The sequence below is a fragment of the Bufo gargarizans genome, chromosome 4 (assembly GCF_014858855.1).
Source record: "Bufo gargarizans isolate SCDJY-AF-19 chromosome 4, ASM1485885v1, whole genome shotgun sequence".
In the NCBI taxonomy this organism is placed as follows: Eukaryota; Metazoa; Chordata; class Amphibia; order Anura; family Bufonidae; genus Bufo; species Bufo gargarizans.
Genome location: NC_058083.1, coordinates 478370303 through 478394237, shown reverse-complemented (window position 1 = coordinate 478394237; position 23935 = coordinate 478370303). Strand labels below are relative to the sequence as shown.

The 23935-nt window shown below is 43.1% G+C and overlaps 1 protein-coding gene across 1 annotated transcript in view; it reads right to left on the bottom strand.

Moving 5' to 3' along the window:
- The window catches only part of GRIK4 (glutamate ionotropic receptor kainate type subunit 4), a 300728-nt gene that overhangs the window by 159811 nt on the left and 116982 nt on the right, over positions 1 to 23935 (bottom strand). The window lies entirely within an intron of this gene.

Here is a 23935-nt window from a genome sequence, read left to right as displayed (position 1 = left end):
GGTTTAACCTTACCCAGAGCTAAATTTATATCTGCCACCGTTATTTCTTTTTCCAAAAATTCTTTTTGAACCTCAGATATCCTATTAAAAGCAATCTTATCCAAATAGGAATCTAACTCTTGTTTTGAGTATTGTACCCTGGACTTATATAATTGGAAATAGTCCCCAAACACTTTTTTAATATCTTCAGGTACGGTGAGTAATTTTCCCGTTTTATCTTTAATCACGCCAATCCATGATTTCCCTTTTTGATTTCTCACTATATTTGCTAATATTTTACCGACCTTTTCACCCTCCGAGGCCAACTTAATCCCCTGAAGGAGCAATTCTTTCCTACTTTTTTCTAATTGATATAACCTCAACTTTTCTTGTTCTTCCTCCCAAACTCTCTTATTAAGTACAGTAGGGTATCTCATACATACCATTCCAACCTCTTGTAGTTTTTTTTCCAATACCTTCCCGTTCTCTCTAGTATTTTTTTTCCAATAGTTTACTTTTTTGAACAGTAATCCCCTCAAAAATGCCTTAGAGGTGTCCCAAACTACAAGTCTACCGGCAGAACCATTATTTTCCATGAAAAAAAGTTTTAACTCTTCTATTATACTCTCTTTATCTGAGATTAATAATAGCCAATGGGGGTTAAACTTAAACAACGGCAAGGTATTATTTTTATTCAGATCCAACTCCATTACCATTGCACTATGATCCGATAAAGCCATGGGTATATACTTTATCCTAATCCTATTTTGAGATATTAGATTTTTATTTCCCAGAATCATATCTATTCTCGACCAGGTTTGGTGTGTTTTTGAGTAGCAAGAATAAATAATTTCATCCGGGTTCTGCACCCGCCAGACATCTACCCAATTAAATTCATATACTAATTTACATAACTCTACATTTTGTGCTCCTCCCCTTCCACTAGACATCCTATCCCTGAGTGGATCCATAACCGCATTATAGTCGCCAACCGCAATCAACATACATTCCTGTTTGTTCAACATAAATCTATACAATTGGTACAAAACATCTGATTTATATGGTGGTGGAATATATATATTTGCGAGTACGTTTTTTTTCCCCTCTAGATAACAATGTAGAAAGAGGTACCTGCCACAATCGTCGGCCTCACATGCCAGAGCCTCAAATTTAATCTTGTTATGTATCAGAATCGAGACCCCTCTAGAATAGGTAGTATATACCGAATGATATCCCGCCACCATCCATCTCCTCTCCAACCACCTTACTGATTCTTTATCTAAATGTGTCTCCTGGAGGCAGACGATGGCTGGCAGAAACCTCTTGATCCACTCAAGGATAGCAAACCTTTTAACCCTCTCACGGAGCCCTCTCACATTCAATGAAAGGACCCTAACCATCTATCCAGGAAGGGGAAAAAAAAAAATAAAATCTCTCTCCCCGCCCCGCCCCCCCAAAACCTCTGTATACCCTCCCATCCAAGTAGTCCCCCCTTCTGCTAGTCGGCAGTCCGGGCGACTCCATATCTTAGCATATTGGCTCCTATCACCTCCCCCCCCCCCCAGCCTCAAAGACACTCCCCGTCCGCCCATTCACTAACTTCCTCCGGAGTCCGAAAGAAAACGAGCTTGCCATTATATTCCACCCTTAGTTTTGCTGGAAATAATAAACTATACTTTATACCTGCCTCCCTTAATCTTTTTTTAACCGATATAAACTCTCTTCTTTGTGCATTAGTACTAAATGAATAATCTGGAAAAAGTTTAATCTTTACCCCCTGTATATAGTATCTTTCTGAGGTTCTAGCGTCGGCTAATATTCCGTCTCGGTCCTTGGATAGTAGGCATTTCACCAGTATCGATCTAGGATAGTCTCCTGGCACCCTGTTTTTTGTGGGGACCCTATGTGCTCTTTCGATGGAAAACAGGGGAGAAAGAATACCTTCTCCACTGTTTTCCCTTAACCATCTCTCCATAAATTCAGTACAGTTTTCTCCCTCCGCTCGCTCTGGAATCCCCACACATCTTATATTTGACCTTCTTGATCTATCCTCCTGGTCTACCAATTTTTGTTCCATCTTAGCGTTTATCTGTTTTAAAGATGTCACTTCCTTCTCTAATTTCTGAACGGATTTCTCTAAGGAGGGAATCTTTTTTTCCATCTCTTGCAACCGCTGCCTTACTTTTTCCATCTCCGCTCGTATAACCATAACATCTGTCTGTACTGCCCCAAGCTGGGTTACCAGATTACCCATTAAATTTTCCATCCGTGAAACCGTGCCGAGTATATCCTGCACCATTTTTACATCTGTTTCTGTATATGTCACTGGGGTTCCCCTCTCTCCCTCTCCCCCTTCAACTGACGTCTCATGTGTTGGACCCTGCGGTCTAGAATCCACAGTTTTTTCTTTTTGTGGGGATCTTGGCCCTGGTGAGTTCGGAACCAGGTATTTATTTAGGCCCAATTGTTTAGACCCACTTTCCAAACCTACGGCTGATCTCCTAGCGGTGCTTCCCGCAGGGCCACGCGGTTCCTCCCTTTTCTTAGACGACATTTCAATTCTCCACTTTTTTTTTTTTATTTTTTTTTCTCCCCCTCCTTCCCTGCTTTTCCCTTTATTTTTTTTCTCCTCTCTTTCCTCTTTCCCTCCTTTCTCCTTCCCTTCCTCCCTCTTCTCCCTTTTTTCTCTTTTTTTCTTCACCCTCCCTCTCTCAATACCAGGGCAGTTTAAAAGCCCGAAGGAAACAAATATAACCCCCTTCTTAAATTAATCACAACCAGAATACAAACAATAAATTATTTCCATATTCAAATCATTTTAAACACGAAAAGTCAATCCAATAGTGAGAAGATCAATTCAAAATCAATCCAATAGTGAGAAAATCAGTTCAAAGGGGGAAAAGTTAGTGCTGTTAGTAATGTTAATCAGAACTTTTGACCGGGAGAGGTGGATTCCTTACGGAGTTGTAACACAGGGCATAAGGTCCAGGCGTATCGGAAGGTACAAATAGTTAGTTCATTAGATCGGGGAGACACAATGTCGTTAATTATGAAACCTGGGGGAAGACAGGGTTGTATATCAGTTTTTCCTTCAGTCCGCAATAGCCTCAGACTGCATATCCATCCTCGCAACCACAGTCACCGTGAAAAACAGACCCTCTATCAGCTGCCATTACCGGGGATATCACCCCTACTACTCATACACCTTCACAGTGGGGGCAGAAAAATTGAGCATGGGTTGCAGTAGGAGGCAATACAAACTGTACCCCCCGAGTTAATCACCCCTGATGATCCTGTGTCCAAGTTTAAAGGACCTGTCGTTCAACACTGCGGTCAGATAGTACAATCCAGGTCATCCAGGTCAACCTCTCCCATAAGGACAGCAGGGAACCACAACAGGCAAAATCCCAGGCTCAACAGCAGACTCAAACGGCAGCCTCCCAAGTGCCTTTTATTTTTCAGCACGCCAGCTCCTCCACTCATAATTCTCTTCCACAACACAGCCGCTGTGGCGACTCACCACCTGGCGACTCCTTGCATCGCGGAGCGGGGATCAGGATACCAACACCGGCGTCAAAAAACAGGGCGGCCTCAGCATTACGGCGTCTCGGACTCCATCAGCTGTTCGGCTGTTCCGGCGGTGCGGGCTGCCAGCATGCGGCGGCGGGGCAGAGGCAGGGGAGGAAGCGGAGGCGGAACCCTAGCGTCCTACGTCAGACGCTCTCATGCTTCCCCCAGCATAGTGATGTGCATAACCTTACATTTGTCACTTCTCTGCCCAGGCCTCCAATATACTTAGCTGAAGTGAATTTAAAAAATCTAATTGACCACTTAGATTTTTTTTTTCCTGTTACTCCGTTTGCAGTGCGGGATAAATACTTTTATATTTTAATAGTTTCGAGATTTTTTTGATACAGCGATGCTAATGATGTAAAATTTTTTGTTTTAATTTATTTTTAACCTGTTTGGGACACAGGGCGTACCAAATCATTGAGCAGGCACCTTTGGTCAATGCACGGGGGGGTCCCGTGACCCCCCGTGTCGGCGATTGCCGCAAACCGCAGGTCAATTCAGACCTGCGGTTTGCGGCTTTTACTAAAGGTTGCGCCCGCGGACCCGGAGGCATGGAAGGCAGCGCGATGCCTTCCTCAGGCATCGGCGCTGCTTTCCGGTGACGAGCCTGTGAAATCCAGCCCCCTGGATCTCACAGGCAGGAAGCTGTATGAGTAATACTCACTCGGACTATGGAAACACTAAAACATGATTTTTTTTTGTTACAAAAATGAAATCATTGTGTAAAACTTACATAAATAAAAAAAAGTATACATATTTGGTATCGCCATGTCTGTGACAACCTGCTCTATTAAAATACCACATGATCTAAGGCCTCTTTCACACTTGCGTTGTCCGGATCCGGCGTGTACTCCACTTGCCGGAATTACACGCCGGATCCGGAAAAACGCAAGTGTACTGAAAGCATTTGAAGACGGATCCGTCTTCAAAATGCTTTCAGTGTTACTATGGCACCCAGGACGCTATTAAAGTCCTGGTTGCCATAGTAGTAGTGGGGAGCGGGGGAGCGGTATACTTACAGTCCGTGCGGCTGCCGGGGCGCTCCAGAATGACGTCAGAGCGCCCCATGCGCATGGATCATGTGATCCATGCGATCACGTTATCCATGCGCCTGGGGCGCCCTGACGTCACTCTGGAGCGCCCCGGGAGCCGCACGGATGGTAAGTATGCTGCTCCCCGCTCCCCACTACAGTTTACCATGGCTGCCAGGACTTTAGCGTCCCGGCAGCCATGGTAACCATTGAGAAAAAGCTAAACGTCGCATCCGGCAATGCGCCGAAACGACGTTTAGCTTAAGGCCGGATCCGGATCAATGCCTTTCAATGGGCATTCATTCCGGATCCGGCCTTGCGGCAAGTGTTCCGGATTTTTGGCCGGAGCAAAAAGCGCAGCATGCTGCGCTATTTGCTGCGGCCAAAAAACGTTCCGTTCTGGAACGGAAGACATCCTGATGCATCCTGAAGGACGGACTGTCCATTCAGAATGCATTAGGATAATCCTGATCAGTATTCTTCCGGCATAGAGCCCCGACGACGGAACTCTATGCCGGAAGACTATAACGCAGGTGTGAAAGGGCCCTAACCTGTCAGATGAATGTTGTGAATAACCCCAAAAAAATATTTCTTGTTACCTTGCCTCAAGTGTAATATAGAGCAACCAAAAATCATATGTACCCTAAACTAGTAGTAACAAAACTGCCACCCTATCCCGTAGTTTCTAAAATGGGGTCACTTTTTTGGAGTTTTTACTCTAGGGGTGCATCAGGGGGGCTTCAAATGGGACATGGTGTCAAAAAACCAGTCCAGCAAAATCTGCCTTCCAAAAACCATATGGCATTCCTTTCCTTCTGCGCCCTGCCGTGTGCCCGTACAGCAGTTTAGGACCACATATGGGGTTTTTCTGTAAACTACCGAATCAGGGCCATAAATATTGAGTTTTGTTTGGCTGTTAACCCTTGCTTTGTAACTTGAAAAAAAATATTAAAATGGAAAATCGGCCAAATAAGTGACATTTTTAAATTGTATCTCTATTTTCCATTAATTCTTGTGGAACACCTAAAGGGTTAACGACGTTTGTAAAATCAGTTTTGAATACCTTGAGGGGTGTAGTTTCTAAAATAGGGTCACTTTTATGGAGTTTCTACTGTAGGGGTGCATCAGGGGGCTTCAAATGGGACATGGTGTAAAAAAAACAGTCCAGCAAAATCTGCCTTTTTAAAAACCGTATGGCATTCCTTTCCTTCTGCGCCCTGCCGTGTGCCTGTACAGCAGTTTACGACCACATATGGGGTGTTTCTGTAAACTACAGAATCAGGGCCATAAATATTTAGGTTTTTTTGGCTGTTAACCCTTGCTTTGTAACTGGAAAAAAAAGATTAAAATGCAAAATCTGCCAAAAAAGAGAAATTTTTAAATTGTATCTCTATTTTCCATTAATTCTTGTGGAACACCTAAAGGGTTAACGAAGTTTGTAAAATCAGTTTTAAATACCTTGAGGGGTATCGTTTCTAGAATGAGGTCATTTTTGGGTGGCTTCTATTATGTAAGCCTCACAAAGTGACTTCAGACCTGAAATTGTGCTTAAAAAGTGGGTTTTTGAAAAATGTCAAGATTTACTTCTAAACTTCTAACACTTGTAACATCCCCAAAAAATAAAATATCATTCCCAAAATGATCCAAGCATGAAGTAGACATATGGGGAATGTAAAGTAATAACTATTTTTGGAGGTATTACTATGTATTATAGAAGTAGAGAAATTGAAAATAAAAAATTAGCAAATGTTTCAAAATTTTTGGTAAATTTGGTATTTTTTTTTTAGAAATAAAAATGCTTTTTTTTTTTACTCCATTTTACCAGTGTCATGAAGTACAATATGTGACGAAAAAACAATCTCAGAATGGCCTGGATAAGTCAAAGCGGTTTAAAGTTATCACCACATAAAGTGACACTGGTCAGATTAGCAAAAAATGGCCTGGTCCTTAAGATGAAAATGAGCCCGGACCCTAAGGGGTTAATATGAGGAAAAAGTGGGTGATTTGAATTATTTTTTTATTTTACTAGTATATCTTTAAAACTTTTTTAAAAAATGTTTGCAATTATTTTAAGGACCCTTAGAGAACTTTAACATGTGATTGTCTGATTGCTTCTCCCATAGACTGAATTATTTGACAGTGTAACCTATGTGTCACGGACTGTGTACAGGAAACAATGCAAAACAACATGCATAAATGACTCGCTGGATCCAAAAGCTAAGGAACAAAAGGGAGACCCCTGTAGAAGACCTGGCACTTTCCCTGGCTGCTCAGCCTATGCATAGATCCGAATGGTGGAGGTATGCATATCCACGTACCTTGACTATATAAGCCCTGAGCACCCTACAATAGTGAGGGGACATGACCACCGGCTCCCTACACCAGACACGGAGGGAGTCAGGGTCACCTGGGATCCAACAAACAGAAAATAACAGATAACAGTTAACACTTAACTTTGTAGAGGAGAGGAGGACCAGATGGGCATGCACACATACTCCAGGAAGAAATATAAGCCGCCCAGAAAAGCCTTCTGGGGAAGAATTTAAAGGGAAGCAATTAGTCCAACACATGACAGCTGAGAGAGACTAACGAGAGGAGGAGCTGAATACCACAACACAGAAACTCAAGGGGGAGGTTCTGAAAGGCCTCTGTCAGAGCTTCTCAGCTGTCTGGTTGTGACAGTACCCCTCCCTCTACGAGTGGACTCCGGACACTCAGAACCCACCTTCTCAGGATGGGACCTATGGAAAGCCCTGATGAGACGAGAGGCCTTAATGTCCGTCACTGGGACCCACATCCTCTCCTCAGGACCATACCCCTCCCACTGAACAAGGTACTGAAGAGAACCGCGGACAAGACGAGAATCCACAATCCTAGAGACCTGAAATTCAAGATTCCCATCAACCATAATCGGAGGAGGAGGCAAAGGCGAGGGTACAATGGGTTGAACATAAGGTTTCAATAAGGACTTATGAAAAACATTATGGATCTTCCAAGTCTGAGGAAGATCAAGACGGTATGCAACAGGATTGATGACAGACAGGATTTTGTAAGGCCCAATAAAAACTTCCAGGAGGGAACCTTCAATTTGATATTCTTGGTAGACAACCACACCAGATCACCAACATTCAGGTCCGGACCAAGCACACGTCTCTTATCAGCCACACGCTTATATCTCTCACTCATGCTCTTTAGATTATCTTGAATCTTTTGCCAAATAGATGACAAAGACGAGGAGAATCTGTCCTCATCAGGTAAACCAGAAGACCCCTCTCCCGAGAAAGTCCCAAACTGTGGATGAAACCCATATGCACCAAAAAATGGTGACTTATCAGAGGACTCCTGACGATGGTTATTTAAAGCAAACTCAGCAAGGGACAAAAAAGAACACCAATCCTCTTGATTCTCCGCCACAAAACAACGCAGATATGTCTCCAGATTCTGATTGACGCGCTCTGTCTGGCCATTCGACTGCGAGTGGAAAGCAGAAGAGAATGACAACCGAACCCCCAAGCGAGAACAGAAAGCCTTCCAGAATCTGGAAACAAACTGCGTGCCCCTATCAGAGACTATGTCTGAAGGAATACCGTGCAATTTGACAATGTGATCAACAAATGCCTGCGCCAGCGTCTTAGCATTGGGCAAACCAGGAAAAGGGATGAAATGCACCATTTTGCTAAAACGGTCCACCACCACCAGAATCACAGACTTCCCCGAGGAACGAGGCAGGTCCGTTATGAAGTCCATGGACAGGTGTGTCCAAGGACGGGAAGGAATGGGTAAGGGAAGGAGAGGACCTGATGGCCGTGAATGAGGGACTTTGGCACGAGCGCAAGTCTCGCAGGCTGCCACAAAACCCTCAACCGACTTACGAAGCGCAGGCCACCAGAATCTCCGAGCGATGAGATCCAGTGTGGCTCTTACCCCCGGGTGCCCAGCAAGGACCGTATCGTGGTGTTCTTTAAAAATCTTGTGTCTTAAAGCGAGAGGCACAAACAACCTCCCAGGAGGACAAAGATCAGGAGCCTCTGACTGGGCTGCCTGCACCTCTGCCTCCAATTCAGGAAAAAGAGCAGAGACCAGACGTAAATGTTCCTTATGAGTTTTGAAATCGGGAGAAAAAATCAAAATGTCATCCAAATACACCAATACAAATTTTCCCATCAAATGATAAAAAATGCTGTTCACGAAATGCTGAAAAACGGCTGGGGCATTCATCAAACCAAAAGGCATAACCAAATTTTCAAAATGGCCCTCAGGGGTATTGAAGGCCGTCTTCCATTCGTCCCCTTCTCTGACCCTGACCAGGTTGTATGCCCCTCTTAAATCTAATTTGGAAAAGACTTTAGCCCCAACAACCTGGTTAAATAGGTCCGGGATCAGAGGAAGCGGATAAGGGTCACGAATTGTGATATTGTTCAGCTCCCTGAAATCCAGACAAGGTCTTAAAGAACCATCTTTTTTCTTGACAAAAAAAAAAACAGCGGCAACCGGTGACTTCGAGGGTCGTATGTGTCCCTTTCTCAGACTCTCAGAGATATAAGCACGCATAGCGACCCTTTCAGGTTGGGAAAGATTGTATAAACGAGATTTAGGCAGCTTGGCGTCTGGGATGAGATTAATAGGGCAATCGTACTCCCTGTGCGGGGGCAAATCCTGAACTCCACTCTCAGAGAAGACATCCGAAAATTCAGAGAGAAAAGATGGTACAGTCTTAGTAGCAACCTCAGAAACAGATGTCATGAGGCAATTCTCTCTGCAAAAGTCACTCCAACCATTTATTTGCCTCGCTTGCCAATCAATGGTGGGGTTATGCTTAGTGAGCCAGGGTAGCCCCGACACTAGAGGAGTCGGCAAACCGCTAAGGACGAAACATGACACATCCTCAACATGAGCATCACTCACAATTAAACGGATATTGTGAACTATGCCCTTTAATGATTTTTGAGAAAGTGGAGCGGAATCGATAGCAAAAACAGGGATATCCTTTCCCAAAGTACGCACCTGGAAACCATGAGTTATCGCAAATTGATTATCAATGAGATTGACCGCTGCTCCACTATCCACAAAAATCTCACAAAAAATGTTCTTGCTCTCTAGCGCCACCCTAGCCGGCAGGACAAAACGGGAACTACAAGCAAACGGAAAACCTTCAATTTCCGCCTCAACCCTGCCAATAGTAACAGACGGAACATTTTTAAAAGATTTTTTCCTCTTTGTTTATTTATTATACCCAGAGAACTGCCTGAATCTCCTAGAGGGACAAATATTTGCCAAATGATTAATACCTCCACAACAAAAACAAACCCTCCCATGCGAGCTGAATCTTCTATTGTCAGAAGCATTCAACCCCAGCTGCATGGGCTCCTGCTCAGAAGGGGCTGACAGCGACTGAGACCCCTGCGCACAGAATGGGACCGCTGCACAGTCCTGGGACCGAGTATGACAGGAAGGAGAGATCTCTCCTCTCTCTCTAAGACGCCTGTCAATACGAACGGCCTGAGACATAGCAGAGTCCAAAGAAATAGGCCTTTCATGAAAGGCAAATGCATCTTTCAATCCCTCTGAAAGACCATGGCAAAATTGACTTCGGAGTGCAGCATCATTCCAACCAGTATCAGCTGCCCATCTCCGAAATTCTGAGCAGTATATTTCTGCGGATTGTTTACCCTGGCATAAGAGACGTAGTCTAGACTCCGCCAGAGCAATACGATCCGGATCATCATATATCTGACCCAGGGCTAAAAAGAATTCCTCCACTGAACGGAGGGGCCGTGCCCCCTCCGGCAGCGAAAAGGCCCAGGACTGAGCGTTACCCCTGAGCAGCGATATAATGATCCCCACCCTCCGTTCCTCATCACCAGAAGAATGGGGAAGAAGGCGAAAATGGAGTTTGCAAGCCTCTCTAAAACGCACAAAATTCTCACTACCCCCGGAGAACGTATCCGGGAGCGAGATCTTAGGCTCAGAACAAACTCCATGAACGCCAGCTGAACCGGTCACTTGAAGCTGAGAACAAGTCCTGCGGAGATCAGCTACCTCCAATAAAAGACCCTGAAGGCGTTCAGCCAAAAGTGAAACCGGATCCATGCTTGAGACGGTTATGGCGGCTTATAATGTCATGGACTGTGTACAGGAAACAATGCAAAACAACATGCATAAATGACTCGCTGGATCCAAAAGCTAAGGAACAAAAGGGAGACCCCTGTAGAAGACCTGGCACTTTCCCTGGCTGCTCAGCCTATGCATAGATCCGAATGGTGGAGGTATGCATATCCACGTACCTTGACTATATAAGCCCTGAGCACCCTACAATAGTGAGGGGACACGACCACCGGCTCCCTACACCAGACACGGAGGGAGTCAGGGTCACCTGGGATCCAACAAACAGAAAATAACAGATAACAGTTAACACTTAACTTTGTAGAGGAGAGGAGGACCAGATGGGCATGCACACATACTCCAGGAAGAAATATAAGCCGCCCAGAAAAGCCTTCTGGGGAAGAATTTAAAGGGAAGCAATTAGTCCAACACATGACAGCTGAGAGAGACTAACGAGAGGAGGAGCTGAATACCACAACACAGAAACTCAAGGGGGAGGTTCTGAAAGGCCTCTGTCAGAGCTTCTCAGCTGTCTGGTTGTGACACTATGGCAAATTTAGTACAATCCTATCAAGCCCTGCCGCAGACAGGGCTCCATAGGAACATCAGTGTGAAAGGCCTCAGATCCTTCAAGAGCCAAAGGCTCCCATATCAACCAAACAGCTCCCTCAATCTTGGCACAGGAGAGCAGTTTGTTCCCCGGGAGCACAGCGCTTCAAGGGAAAGACCTCTCACATGCCGTGGTTGCAATTGACCATGGCATCTGAAGGGTTAAATGTCCACAAACGGCATTATAGCCAATCGCGGACTCTTCCTCCCAGTGTCTGCTATGTAAAACAGCAGTCACCTGGTGGCTGTGGCGCCTGCTCAGCTCCTGAGCCAGCACCATCTTTAAAACCCCAACTTTCACCGTACATGCACAGTGCAAGTCCTGAAGAGGTTAATAAGTTGGTGCGATGATTTAATAAATAAGACAAGTTTACTTGGTGAAAGGGGGAGGGGGGGGGAGGGTGCGCTTGTCTCATAAGCCAGTAGTTATGTCTTACAGGGTAAGTAAAGCTTTGTAAAATGAAGGTGCAGAAGCTCTGCTCTGAGCATTATGCTCCTTCGGCTTTCATCAGCTCTCTGAGTGGATCAAAAGTATATGGGTGCCGTACTCCGCACACTGGCTGTCACAGCAAACCTGACTGATGCTAATGGAAGGCAATGCTCAGGGCATTGCATCTGCTGCCATTTTACAAAAGTTTAAGTGCCCTTTACTGATGCTCAAAAAGACACAAAAATAGAAGTCTGTGTGTAATACTCATTCTGTCCTCTAGATGTCACTGCTGTACAATCACCAGGTTACTAGGACATGGATCCCAAATTCTGCACCCACTGAAATCTGTTAGTCAACACAGTGCCCCCTGTTGCCTCTACTACACTGTGGCACACAAAGGTTTTTCTCATGTTTTGCCATGGAGTGACTAGTAATACTTTTCTGCTGCAGCACAGGATCTGCGTACATGGCATTGCCATGTGTGAGGAGTCTGACGCCCAAGTATGCAGACAGCATACTGAAATGCAAGGAATTAGTCTCACTGTCCAGCTTAATTTTTATTTTATTTTTCATACCCCTAATAGAGCTTGTTTTTGGAGAACTGAGTTCTCCAGTTTTGGTGTGCATTTATCTTCACATTTATACTTTTTTTTTTATTATTATTATTTTTTTTTGGGGGGGGGGGGTGTAATGCAGAAAAGAAAGCAGCTCTGAGGGGTGGGATATACCAGTACTTATGCATCAAGTGAACAGTCCGTTCCTCTCTTCTCTTGAAGTTGAGGGGAAGCTCTAAGGATCTGAGTGTGTCTTGGATGTTGAGAAACTACCTTAAAGGGGTTGTCCCACTAAAAACATTTTACATTTTGCAAACCAGCACTTGGATATGAATGCTTTTTTAAGTTGCATGTAATTACAAATTTAGTACGGCCACTGAGTTATTCAATTAAATCTATGTAGTGCCACCTGCTGTTTGTCATTTTCCAACTTCAGTGTCCAACCAGGGAGGTGGACGCACATGCTCAGTTCCATTCTTTAGCTGCCCGAACCAGCAGCAGAAAGCGCCACGGTGCCTGCGCTGTCAGATTGATATAAATCTAGCAGAGCAGTGAATGTGGAGATCTCTGTATCCATGTGGGGTACAGGGCTGGTTCTAGCTTTGTTAGAAAGAGATTGTCATGTGCTAGATGATGTCTGATTTTCATTTTTTACATTAATAATGGGATAAACCCTTTATATTTAAAATTTTGCATAATATAGAAAATGATGACATCTTTTTTTAATGGAGGGAAACGACAAAGTCCGCCCCAGAGATCTGTCACTATGAGAATAACGTTCAGTGACGTCTGTTTGCGGTTCTGCATGGTCGCTGTTCAGGACGTAGCCCCGCTTACACCCCCCCCCCCTCCTCCAGCTCACACTTTAGATTGTATTTCCTTTTCTTATTCAATTTCCTACTTTCCTCTATCTGCCTGTAATTCGTTTTGCACCTTCCCTTCTCATCCCTGGTCGTGTTCACATTATCTCTCAAATAGCATACGCTATTCATCTCTGTCAACCACCGTTTTCACCCAGATATAGCGCGCATAAACTCCAAGCAACGCTAATAATATATTGTGTGTACGCTTATCTTGTACTGATCGCAGGCTGCAGTCTGTATAATAGCCCAGAGCAGCATTCACAATCCTGCTGCTGGGCGGCCAACAAGCTTGCATGGTGGTATTATTCAGTCATAACAGTGTGCTAGGCTGAAAAATGATTCTGTCACTGCAAGGTAGTATTATTCTGTCATGGTATGGCAGCACTAGTCTCTCAATGTTTGGTAGTATTATTCTCTCATGGTATGGCACTACTATTCTATCAATGTTTGGTAGTATTATTCTGTCATGGTATGGCAGTACTAGTCTATCAATGTTTGGTAGTATTATTCTGTCATGGTATGGCAGTACTAGTCTCTCAATGTTTGGTAGTATTATTCTCTCATGGTATGGCACTACTATTCTATCAATGTTTGGTAGTATTATTCTCTCATGGTATGGCACTACTATTCTATCAATGTTTGGTAGTATTATTCTGTCATGGTATGGCAGTACTAGTCTATCAATGTTTGGTAGTATTATTCTGTCATGGTATGGCAGTACTAGTCTATCAATGTTTGGTAGTATTATTCTGTCATGGTATGGCAGTACTAGTCTATCAAGGTTTGGTAGTATTATTCTCTCATGGTATGGCACTACTATTCTATCAATGTTTGGTAGTATTATTCTCTCATGGTATGGCAGTACTAGTCTATCAATGTTTGGTAGTATTATTCTGTCATGGTATGGCAGTACTAGTCTATCAATGTTTGGTAGTATTATTCTGTCATGGTATGGCAGTACTATTCTATCAATGTTTGGTAGTATTATTCTGTCATGGTATGGCAGTACTAGTCTATCAAGGTTTGGTAGTATCATTCTGTCATGGTATGGCAGTACTAGTCTGTCAATGTTTGGTAGTATTATTCTGTCATGGTATGGCAGTACTATTCTATCAATGTTTGGTAGTATTATTCTGTCATGGTGTGACAGTACAAGTCTATTAATGTTTGGTGGTATTATTCTGTCATGGTATGGAAGTACTATTCTATCAATGTTTGGTAGTATTATTCTGTCATGGTATGGCAGTACTATTTCATCAATATTTGGAAGCAATATTCTGTCAATGTTTGATAGTATTCAGTCACTGTATCATAGTATCATTCTATCAGTATATGGTAGTATCATTCTGTCAATGTTTGGTAGTATTATTCTGTCATTATTTGGTAGAATTATTCTATCAGTATTTGGTAGTATTATTCTGTCAATGTTTTTATAATATTATTCTGTGATTGTATTGTAGTCTAATTACGGTATTTCAATATATGGCAGTATTATTCTTTCATTATATGGTAGTATTATTCTGTCACTGTATGGTAGTATCATTCTGTCAATGATTTTTATTATTATTCTGCTACTGTATGGTAGTATTATTCTGTCATCGTATGGCAGTATTATTCTGTCATTACATATTAGTATTATGTCAATGTATAGTATTATTATTCTGTCAGTGTGTGGTATAATTATTCTGTCGCTATATGGTAGTATCATTCTGCCAATGTATAGTAGTATTATTCTGTCAATGTTTGTGTTATACTGTCAATGTATGGTAGCAATATTCTTTAACTGCATGGTAGTAGTATTCTTTCACTATATGGTGGTATTAGTCTGTCTTTGCATTGTGGTGCTATTCTGTTACTCTACGATAGTATTATTATTTCATTACATGGTACTGTAGCATTATACTGTCCCTGTATGGTATTATGTGAAAAGAGAAAGGACAAGGGTGCCCTCCTAGTGCATTACTCCAGGTAGCATTGTAGCATGGTAGCATTACAATTAAATAACAGTGTGGCGGTATTATTCAGTCCCTGTGTGGCAGTCCACTCTGAGGTCAGTATAAAGTAGTGACACACCGTGATTTCAGCCGTCTGTCACTTATGTGTATGTGTGCGGCAGTCTTACAGAATGTACATCTTTGAGCTCATGCACACGAACGTGCCGTTTTTTGAGGTCTGCAAATTGCGGATCCGTAAAAAAACAGAAGCCGCCGTGTGACTTCTGCAATTTGCGGAACAGAACAGGAGGCCCATTATAGAGATGCCTATTCTTGTCCGCATAACGAACAAGAATAGGACGTGTCTCATAATTTTTGCGGGGTCACGGAACGGAACAATGGATGTGGACAGCACACAGAGTGCTGTCCGCTTCTTTTGTGGACCCATTGAAATGAATGGTTCAGAATAGGGACTGTATACAGAACGCAATATACTGTCGTGTGCATGAGCCCTTAGACTGTGTAGGATGCTGACAGAAAGGAGCGCAGTGGTATTCATGAAGTGAACATCCCGCTCCCTCCCTTTGCCCTCCAGTCACTGACTGGCAGCTTTCTTCCTATTACTGAGCATAGAGAAAAGCTGTAGATAAATGGTTGGAAGGTGGGGGGGCAGACACATCATGAATGCTATTTGTCTTCTTGCTGTCTGCGCTGTCCGCAAATGGGGGTTCTCCTAAACTGCCACACAAATACGCAGAAGTGATAGATCGCTGCAATCTAAGTGTCTGTCGCTACTTCACACTGCAGCACAACACAGCTGACAGGTTTCCTTCACTGTCTGGCAGTATTACTGATCAACATATGGTAGCATTATTCAGTCTCTGTGTGGCAGCATTAATTAGTCAGTATATGGTAGTATTATTTCATTACTCTAAGCCAGTATTATCTGGCCAATATATAGTGGTCTTGTTCAGTCACTGTGTGGCAGGGTTATTTGGCCAATATATGAAAGTATTAGTCACCGTGAGCCAGTATTTGGTCAAACATATGGGAGTATTATTCAGTTACTGTGTGCCAGTATTATTTGGTCAACATATGGTAGTATAGTATTTGGTCAACATATGGTGACATTATTTAGTTACTGTGTGCCAGTATTATTTGGTCAAGATATGGTAGTATTAGTAAATCACTGTGTGGCAGTATTATTTGATGAATATATAGTGGTTTTATTCAATCACTATGTGGCAGTATTATTTGGTCAAAATATAGTGGTGTTATTCAGTCACTATGTGGCAGTATTATTTGGTCAAAATATAGTGGTGTTATTCAGTCACTATGTGGCAGTATTATTTGGTCGATACGTAGTGGTATTTGGTCAGTCACTGTGTGGCAGTATTATTTGATGAATATATAGTGGTGTTATTCAATCACTATGTGGCAGTATTATTTGGTCAATACGTAGTGGTATTAGTAAATCACTATGTGGCAGTATTAATTGGTAATATATGGTGTTATTACTCAATCACTGTGTGGTAGTATTATTTGATGGATATATAGTGATATAATTCAGTCACTGTGTGGCAGTATTATTTGGCCAACATATGGTAGTATCAGTCAGTCACTGTGTGGCAGTATTATTTGATGAATATATAGTGGTGTTATTCAATCACTATGTGGCAGTATTATTTGGTCAATACGTAGTGGTATTTGGTCAGTCACTGTGTGGCAGTATTATTTGGTCATATATAGTGGTATTAGTAAATCACTATGTGGCAGTATTAATTGGTAATATATGGTGTTATTACTCAATCACTGTGTGGTAGTATTATTTGATGGATATATAGTGATATAATTCAGTCACTGTGTGGCAGTATTATTTGGTCATATATAGTGGTATTAGTAAATCACTATGTGGCAGTATTAATTTGTTAATATATGGTGGTATTACTTAATCACTGTGTAGTAGTATTACCGTATATACTCGAGTATAAGCCGACCCGAGTATAAGCCGAGGCCCCTAATTTTACCCCCAAAAAATGGGAAAAATTATTGACTCGAGTATAAGACTAGGGTGGGAAATGCAGCAGCTACTGGTAAATTTCAAAAATAAAAATAGATACCGTACCAATAAAATTAGATTTTTTGGGAAATAACATTTCATGCAAATTTTTATGCGAAAATTTGAAATTTTCGCAATCAAGAAAATACCCCTCCCTACTTCATACTTGGCCAGGGAGGGGAGCTGTCCAGGAGGAGGGGGGGATGTCCAGGGGAGGGAGGGCTGTCCAGGGGGAGGGGAGACTGTGCAGTGGCCGGTACTTACTGCCGGTGTAAATCTCGCGGTCTGCTCCCAGTGTAAATCTCGCGGCCCGCGTGTCTCGCGAGATTTACACTGGGAGCTTAACAGAGGTGCCGCGCGGACGTGCTGGGAGCTGACCGGAGCAGCTGTAAAGGTAAGTAACAGCTTCTCCGGCCCCCAACATGTCATGGTCTGTATTATGGCAATGTAAGTTGCCATAATACAGACCTAGACTCGAGTATAAGACGAGGGGGCTTTTTGAGCACAAAAATATGTGCCAAAAAACTCGTCTTATACTCGAGTATATACGGTATTTGATGAATATATAGTGATATAATAGCAGTATTTTCTGGTAATGATATGGTGGTATTATTCATTGTGTGCTGAAAATACGCAGAATACTATTATAGATCAAAGAGTTTTTGATGGGGCTCAGACAGAGCTTATACCTAAAGACAATGTCTGCCCTATGGATTGTCACATTGTGGCCCAGAGCAGCTTAATGATCAACCTGTATATTATAAAACCTTGCCCTCATATATATCTAAATGACACTGCTCTGAGTAGCAAGGAGAAGACGGGTGACAGGAGCCAGGGGGCCAGCAGGTATCAGGGGCCCTACTGCCTACCTTTCTCTGCTCTAATAGAGGCAATGGCAGCTGTGCTTGATGATTTGCACGGAATCGGTAAGGAAGGAACATTGGATTACTTGTGAAGCCTCATTATTATCTTGGGGTACCCCGAGGTGAGGCGGAATGAGAGAATAGGATTCAGAACGTCATATCGCAGCAAGTCGTTTACAAGGAGCGAGATAATGATATGAGATTCTGTAACTGGGGCGACAGATTACAAAGATGTAAGGGGGATGAATGCGGCTGGAAATGCGTAAGTGAAAAGTCTTCTTTTCTATATGTAAATGCTGCAAGACAGGAGCTGACGGGAGAGACGGGAAACACTTCTCTAGTATATTTCAATGGGCAATTCTTTTTTTCCAAATGGGTTGTATGAGTTATTAAAAACTTTCCAAAAGCCACTAAATGTCAAACCAGACATTTCCACCCATCGCTGCAGCTTTAATCTGTTTGTGTACAAGGCTACAGCGGTGACCTAGAGGTATACAGCATGACCATTGCAGCAGATACACAGTGACCACTGCAACCAATCACTGGCCTCAGCAGTATACGGAGAGGTATACAGCATGACCATTGCAGCAGATACACAGTGACCACTGCAGCCAATCACTGGCCTCAGCAGTATACGGAGAGGTATACAGCATGACCATTGCAGCAGATACACAGTGACCACTGCAACCAATCACTGGCCTCAGCAGTATACGGAGAGGTATACAGCATGACCATTGCAGCAGATACACAGTGACCACTGCAACCAATCACTGGCCTCAGCAGTATACGGGGAGGTATACAGCATGACTATTGCAGCAGATACACAGTGACCACTGCAGCCAATCACTGGCCTCATCAATATTATGGAGAGTTATACAGCATGACCACTGCAGCAGATACATAGTGATAATGGCAGCCAATCACTGGCCTCAGCAGTATATGGAGGGGTATACAGCATGACCACTGCAGAAGATACACAGTGACCACTGCAGTCAATCACTGGCCTCAGCAGAATATGGAGAGGTATACAGAATGAATATTGCAGCAGATACACAGTGACCACTGCAGCCAATTACTGGCCTCAGCAGTATACGGAGAGGTATACAGCATGACCACTGCAGCAGATACACAGTGACCACTGCAGCCAATCACTGGCCTCATCAGTATATGGAGAGGTATACAGCATGACCACTGCAGCAGATACATAGTGATCATGGCAGCCAATCACTGGCCTCAGCAGTATATGGAGGGGTATACAGCATGACCACTGCAGAAGATACACAGTGACCACTGCAGTCAATCACTGGCCTCAGCAGTATACAGAGAGGTATACAGCATGACCACTGCAGCAGATACATAGTGATCATTGCAGCCATTCACTGACCTCAGCAGTATACAGAGAGGTATACAGCATGACCACTGCAGCAGATACATAGTGATCACTGCAGCCAATCACTGGCCTCAGCAGTATACAGAGAGGTATACAGCATGACCACTGCAGCAGATACATAGTGATCATTGCAGCCAATCACTGGCCTCAGCAGTATACGGAGAGGTATACAGCATGACCATTGCAGCAGATACACAGTGACCACTGCAACCAATCACTGGCCTCAGCAGTATACGGAGAGGTATACAGCATGACCATTGCAGCAGATACACAGTGACCACTGCAACCAATCACTGGCCTCAGCAGTATACGGGGAGGTATACAGCATGACTATTGCAGCAGATACACAGTGACCACTGCAGCCAATCACTGGCCTCATCAATATTATGGAGAGTTATACAGCATGACCACTGCAGCAGATACATAGTGATAATGGCAGCCAATCACTGGCCTCAGCAGTATATGGAGGGGTATACAGCATGACCACTGCAGAAGATACACAGTGACCACTGCAGTCAATCACTGGCCTCAGCAGAATATGGAGAGGTATACAGAATGAATATTGCAGCAGATACACAGTGACCACTGCAGCCAATTACTGGCCTCAGCAGTATACGGAGAGGTATACAGCATGACCACTGCAGCAGATACACAGTGACCACTGCAGCCAATCACTGGCCTCATCAGTATATGGAGAGGTATACAGCATGACCACTGCAGCAGATACATAGTGATCATGGCAGCCAATCACTGGCCTCAGCAGTATATGGAGGGGTATACAGCATGACCACTGCAGAAGATACACAGTGACCACTGCAGTCAATCACTGGCCTCAGCAGTATACAGAGAGGTATACAGCATGACCACTGCAGCAGATACATAGTGATCATTGCAGCCATTCACTGACCTCAGCAGTATACAGAGAGGTATACAGCATGACCACTGCAGCAGATACATAGTGATCACTGCAGCCAATCACTGGCCTCAGCAGTATACAGAGAGGTATACAGCATGACCACTGCAGCAGATACATAGTGATCATTGCAGCCATTCACTGACCTCAGCAGTATACGGAGAGGTATACAGCATGACCACTGCAGCAGATACATAGTGACCACTGTAGCCAATCACCGGCCCCAGCAGTATATGGCACAGGATCACTTAGGACAGTGATTGGCTGCAGCAGTCAAATGCAATATATGTCTAAGTCACTGCTGCAGAGCTGTGGCAGTAGATAAGGCAGACGATTAAATGGAGAGTATCAGCTCATTACATGAAGTGACTTTTGGCAAGTCTAAATTTGTCATACAGTCACGCAATATTGACAAGAAAAACGGCAATGCCCAGTTGTTAATGTATTCACGTATTTCCTGGAGGAATAGCAGAGGGACAATCCAATTCAGGGTTCTAAGAAAAAAATGATCTGCTCCCGTTCACTTCGATTAGAGCAATGTTGCAGTAACCAGCTCTGTCCGCTACATGTGAAGCCGGAGGTACTGCGGAGCGGTTGGCAGGCCTTGGCCCCCACCAATCAAATATTTATGGCCTATCATTTTAAGGGCTGATCAGAATTGTTTTTGTTCTGCCTCCTCGGATTCCATCAGAAATAACATTTATAGTTTTAAGCTTGCGTAGGTATCATTTTCATAATTTCTTTCCTTTAGTATAGGGGAATGCATAAAAAAAGCTTTTTTCCTTGATTTTTTCACTCTTTTTACAGTGTTACTGCACAGATCAAGACATATTTTATACATGCATTTTTTTGCATTGTGGTTTTATTTAATCACTTATTTTACTTAAAATCAATCCTTTTAGTGGACTTTTAACTACATAAAAAAAAAAATAATGTAGTCACAAAACGCAGTCATCTCTAAGACAATCCTTTTTTATTACTTCTTCATTAGGCATAGGGCTCTCGTAATTTCCCATTGAATTTCCGGGGCTGACAAAGCTGCAAAGAGATCCCGTCCGTTCATCAGTCATGGTGAAGAGTTAAATGCCCATGATCGGCGTTTTCACTGATACCAGTCATTAGTGCTTGAGGGCGGATGTGAATCACAGATCTCTTCCAGCACTAAATGTGCAGATACATGTATATCTAACTGCATGAAAGGAACCCTTCCACGACATACATGTTTGAATTGATGCAGGAAGGGGTTAATGGCTATGACTCATTTTCAAAAGAGACATGTTAGAGCAGAAATGTCCTCTGTATCATACCTCTGCGGAGAAATTGCTATTTATCTTTATATTGTGACATCTCTGTGTATATTATCCCTGTACTGTGACATCTCTGTGTATATTATCCCTGTACTGTGACATCTCTGTGTATATTATCCCTGTACTGTGACATCTCTGTGTATATTATCCCTGTACTGTGACATCACTGTGTATATTATCTCTGTACTGTGACATCTCTGTGTATATTATCCCTGTACTGTGACATCACTGTGTATATTATCCCTGTACTGTGACATCACTGTGTATATTATCCCTGTACTGTGACATCACTGTGTTTATTATCTCTGTACTGTGACATCTCTGTGTATATTATCCCTGTACTGTGACATCACTGTGTATATTCTCCCTGTACTGTGACATCACTGTGTATATTATCTCTGTACTGTGACATCACTGTGTATATTATCTCTGTACTGTGACATCTCTGTGTATATTATCCCTGTACTGTGACATCACTGTGTATATTATATCTGTACTGTGACATCTCTGTGTATATTATCCCTGTACTGTGACATCACTGTGTGTATTATCCCTGTACTGTGACATCACTGTGTATATTATCCCTGTACTGTGACATCACTGTGTATATTATCTCTGTACTGTGACATCACTGTGTACATTATCCCTGTACTGTGACATCTCTGTGTATATTATCCCTGTACTGTGACATCACTGGGTATATTATTCATGTACTGTGACATCACTGTGTATATTATCCCTGTACTGTGACATCACTGTGTACATTATCTCTGTACTGTGACATCACTGTGTATATTATCCCTGTACTGTGACATCACTGTGTATATTATCCCTGTTCTGTGACATCACTGTGTATATTATCCCTGTACTGTGACATCACTGTGTATATTATCCCTGTACTGTGACATCACTGTGTACATTATCCCTGTACTGTGACATCACTGTGTATATTATCCCTGTACTGTGACATCTCTGTGTATATTATCCCTGTACTGTGACATCACTGTGTATATTATCCCTGTACTGTGACATCACTGTGTGTATTATCCCTGTACTGTGACATCACTGTGTACATTATCCCTGTACTGTGACATCTCTGTGTACATTATCCCTGTACTGTGACATCACTGTGTATATTATCCCTGTACTGTGACATCTCTGTGTATATTATCCCTGTACTGTGACATCACTGTGTATATTATCCCTGTACTGTGACATCACTGTGTGTATTATCCCTGTACTGTGACATCACTGTGTATATTATCCCTGTACTGTGACATCTCTGTGTATATTATCCCTGTGCTGTGACATCACTGTGTATATTATCCCTGTACTGTGACATCACTGTGTATATTATCCCTGTACTGTGACATCACTGTGTACATTATCCCTGTACTGTGACATCACTGTGTATATTATCCCTGTACTGTGACATCACTGTGTATATTATCCCTGTACTGTGACATCACTGTGTATATTATCCCTGTACTGTGACGTCACTGTGTACATTATCCCTGTGCTGTGACATCACTGTGTATATTATCCCTGTACTGTGACATCACTATGTATATTATCCCTGTACTGTGACATCACTGTGTATATTATCCATGTACTGTGACATCACTGTGTATATTATCCCTGTACTGTGACATCAATGTGTATATTATCCCTGTACTGTGACATCACTGTGTGCATTATCATATGTACTGTGACATCATTGTGTCTATTATCCCTGTACTGTGACATCACTGTGTATATTATCCCTGTACTGTGACATCACTGTGTATATTATCCCTGTACTGTGACATCACTGTGTATCTTTTCAAGTAAATAGGCCACAGCACTCTTTTCAATAAAAGGCAAGGGTGGGTGCACGTCCGCGTTGTGTTCTGTAGCTCTACCTCAAGAACTGTAGATATCACACAAATATTTAGACAGCACTCCTTAAAGGGAACCTGTCACCGGGATTTTGGGCATAGAGCTGAGGACATGGGCTGCTAGATGGCCGCTAGCACATCCGCAATACCCAGTCCCCATAGCTCTCTGTGCTTTTATTGTGTTAAAAAACAGTTTTGATCGATATGCAAATGAACCTCATATGTGTCCTGTATCCGAAGATGAGTCCAGCGGAAAGGAGCCCAGCACCGCCCCGCGTCCTCCGAATCTCCTCCTTGCTGGCTGACGTCACAGAGCTGGAGCGCCGAAATCTCGCGATGCGCGAGCTAGCGCATGCGCAGTGTCGGCATCATGTTAATTCCCTGTACTGGCATCAGCACAGGGAACGAACTATGCATGCGCTAGCTCGCGCATCGCGAGATTTCGCCGCTC